Here is a 3,775-nt window from a genome sequence, read left to right as displayed (position 1 = left end):
TTCCCCACACACCTTCAGGCCCCAGTGGGGAAATCTTGATTGCTGGTTGAAGTGGCGAAGTCTGGGGTGGAATTCACTCACCCAAAGCTCAGCCGGCCTGCAGTCCCTCCCTCCCCGCAAGTTGTTGGCTGAGAAATGAAAGTGAAACTCCTGCAGCTGGCAGGAAGAGGAAAGAGGAAGAAGTCTCGGGGCCAAAAGCTGCAGTCCTTTCTGCCTGGAGAGAGGACAACACTTTAACTCCGAATTCTCTCAGGGGGAGAATCAAGATTTGCACCGGAGGGGAATTTTCCAAGGTCTGAAGTATCTGGGCGTTATGACTAAGGGTTGCTGCTGACCTCTGGTGGGTAGGGGCCCGGGATGCTGCTGAACATTCTACCGTGCACAGAACAGTTCTCAAAACATGGTGCAAAATGTCGGTTGTGGGTGAGTTTGAGAAATAATGTTTAACCCTTTCTGCTTCCTAGACCAACAAGGCACCCCATACCTTCTCCCCTACAACTTCAATGATTATGCATAGACCTCCAAACCCATCCAGTAATTGGTTCCACTTGCCCTTTAAAAACGAAATACCATACTAGCTCCTCAGGGATGGGAGAAGGGTTGGCTACAGATAACACACCTGGAACGCTCTTTGGAGTGTTACAAACGTTCCAAGTATTGGTTATGTGGTAGTTGTGCAAAGGTAAAACTTGTTCAAAACTCAACAAACTGTGCACTCAAATAAGTGTGTGTAACATGTACCTCAATAACACTGATAAAAGAATTTTTCTAGGTGAATTCTTTGTGGGTTTTTTTGGGGGGAGGTTGAATTTCGAGAAAGGGTCTCCTTAGGTAGTTCACTCTGGCTTGTACTCACTAGGTTGCCCAAGCAGGCTTTGAATTCTTTCAGCCTCTTGAGTGCTTTTTCCTAGGTGTATGTGGGAAGCCAGCCATGGCCCACTGGCTTTTTGAAAGATAACTTCTTTCTTTATAATCAAGGCATTGACACAATGTGTGGTCAGGATGTTCCTAATTAGCATTTGTTAACATTTGTTCCTTTTTAAAGACTGCACGTGTTAAACTTGTTTTTGACCCTGCGCGGGAGAAACTCGGACAGCCGAAGTTCTGTAGGAGTCAGGTGCTTCCTGTTAAAGATCTGACGTTATCTGTAGGAGTCAGGTGTTGTAACTCCATTTTGTTAAGTTCCTCCACCTATTTGGGAATCATGATTATTAGTTGCAAGTGTTGTTAATTTGTTTTTCTTGAGCCTGATTTCTCTTTCCCGTGTGAACCCTCATTCCCGTGGAGCAGGTGTTGAGGTTACTATGGTAATCCTAGCCTATAATAGTTTGGTCTTTTCTTTTAAAAGGCTGATGCTTGCCTGCAATAAACGTCGCCTTGATCAGACTCTTGTCTTGGCGTCCTTCCTTCCTCTCTTCCCCATCTCCACCCCGCTGCTCTTTCAGGTTTGAGACACTGCTGGACAGTGCTCTGCGTTGCCGGCTCGCGACAGGTGAATTCTTATGCAAATCTGAGGCTGAAGACGCTAACCAAAAGGACAATCAGGTCTTTTGGACTCTGGACAGGGCTGTGGAATTGAGGGAACTTTGTAACCTCACCTGAGGGGGAGGAAACTTGAACAGGAGAGCTCCCCTCAGAAGTCAGAAACCTTTTGGACACAGCGATCCCAGCACGTTGTGCCTCTGTGAAGAGCATGCTGTTTTCATGAAGAAAATAAGTGTATGGATTGAGTGGGCTGCAGCCAAGAAACTCCTAGCTCCCTACGCTCCCTAGCGCTAGTTACGTAAGAGCTACCATCTTGGGAAACTGCTTGACCAAGTGCAGTTTTCTCTTCTGCCTCTCCAGTCGTCTGAATCCAAGGAAACGTCCCAGGCAAAAGGACAGTTAGAAAATTTCTGAAAGTTTAAACTATCCTGTAAAAATATCTGCACCCAACATAGTTAGACACATGCTCTAGCTGTGCTTAAGGGAGTTTATTACTTACTGTTCCTGGTTTCCTCCCCTTAGTTCAATGTCGCGAGCCGCGACGTCAGGATCCTGCCAGCAGGTCCTAAACCTGAAAGGACGAGGACAGAGAGACGGGAGGCACTTTTCTTCTCATGTTCCTTCCTTCCTTCCTTGCTTGCTTGCTTAATTACAGAACCTCTTCCTTTTATACTCTCCAGCTGCATGGAAGCGAGGGCTGCATGGGATCCAGGGAGCGAGAGTACCGCCCACACATTCCAGAGGGAAACAATAACAACCATTATGGGTTACATCTGCTACCAGCTGACCTCACCCGTGGCTATGGGCGAGAGCACATCCGTGCCAGCGAGGTGACCCAAGTTCAATCATGGCTAGGCCTGTGTCAAGGCTCACCATAATGGCTCGCCATAGTTCAATATTGGTAATTCATACCATTCAGATAGTAAATCATTAGATGGATTTGTTAAACCATTAGTCGAGATGTTTACTTAGTCCAGCAGTTCTGTGTGTGATATACAATTTTTATCACTAGTTTTGCTTAGTTTTGTGTCCCTCTCTTCCTTTCTCCCTCTCCCCCTTTTTTTAGTTCATCTGTCTATGAATTGAGCGGACTACAACCATGCTATATTTTTTACTTTGTTATTTTCTTAACAACTATCTACCAACATTGGTAGAAAAATTGCCCCTTTAGGAACTGCCTAGGGGATCAGCAGTTCCTCAGGTCCCTTACTCTCCACTGAGCTGCTTCTTTCTGAGTGGTGCCAGTAGCCCCAAGAAAAAATGAGAGCAAGTTTGGTGCATTCAAAAATCTGGAGGATCGGGGATTTTGCAAGCACAAGGTCCCAATTCGATCCCTGTGTAACCCCCCACCCCAAAATCTGGAACTGCACTTGGAAATGTAGGAAAACAGGGCAGAGGCTGAAAGAGGTGGAAAGGTTCATAATCCCAAGGCTCATTGCTATAGGTGTACAGATACACAGAGCTGGAATTATCTGCTGACACCAGCACAGAGACAAGGCGTCAATTTTCCTTGCTCTCTCTACCTTTACTTACACATTTCCTCCAGTTGCCTAAGCCCTCCCATAGCTAGGCAAAGCAGGGTTCTCTCAGTGGGCCTCTTCTTGCAAGACTGGTTCAGAGTCCTCCGCCCCTACACATGTGAATAATTTTGCATACTCTTAAATTTGTATTTTCTTAGGAAACTTTTCTGAGATTTTGGTGAATATTGGGCTTTTTTTTTTTTTTTTTTGATGCTAGGGATTGAACTCAGTGCCTCATGCATGCGTGCTAGGCAAGAGCTTTACCACTAGCTATGTTCCTAACTCCTATTGTAACATAATTATTTTAGAGAGATGCTACAGTTTACTAGCATGGAACTATATAATATCTATTAATACTGTAATTGTAATAAACCACTTTTCATTTGCAATTATAGTGACTGTGCTAATGTCGCGAGCCGCGACGTCAGGATCCTGCCAGCAGGTCCTAAACCTGAAAGGATGAGGACAGAGAGACGGGAGGCACCTTTCTTCTTCAGTTGCTTGCTTTATTACTGAACCTCTTCCTTTTATACTCTCCAGCTGCATGGGAGCGAGGGCTGCACGGAAGCGAGGGAGCGAGGGAGCGAGGGCGAGGGAGCGAGGGAGCGAGGGAGCGAGGGAGCGAGGGAGCGAGGGCACCGCCCACACATTCCAGAGGGAAACAATAATGACCATTATGGGTTACATCTGCTACTAGCTGAACTCGCCCGTGGCTATGGGCGAGAGCACCTCCGTGCCTGTGTCAAGGCTCACCATAATGGCTCGCCATA

At 46.3% G+C, this 3,775-nt stretch overlaps 1 protein-coding gene across 7 annotated transcripts in view; it reads right to left on the bottom strand.

The window, feature by feature from the left end:
- The window catches only part of LOC104869977 (tripartite motif-containing protein 34), a 17,840-nt gene extending 15,763 nt beyond the window's left edge, over positions 1-2,077 (bottom strand). For 5 of the 7 annotated variants that reach the window (XM_010635400.3, XM_010635389.3, XM_010635382.3 and 2 more), the window contains exon 1: positions 1,985-2,077. The gene's annotated coding sequence lies outside the window, so the exon portion shown is untranslated. Of the gene's footprint in view, positions 1-12; positions 270-1,984 lie in introns of those variants that run through there. The other 2 variants (XM_010635394.3, XM_010635383.3) reach the window with 1 other exon arrangement.
- Between the last annotated feature and the right edge of the window lie 1,698 nt (positions 2,078-3,775).

This window comes from Fukomys damarensis, unplaced genomic scaffold, assembly GCF_012274545.1.
Source record: "Fukomys damarensis isolate Sample0158 unplaced genomic scaffold, DMR_v1.0_HiC HiC_scaffold_16, whole genome shotgun sequence".
NCBI lineage: Eukaryota > Metazoa > Chordata > Mammalia > Rodentia > Bathyergidae > Fukomys > Fukomys damarensis.
The sequence above is the reverse complement of the archived record's forward strand: the minus strand, read 5'-3'. Positions and strand labels throughout refer to the sequence as shown.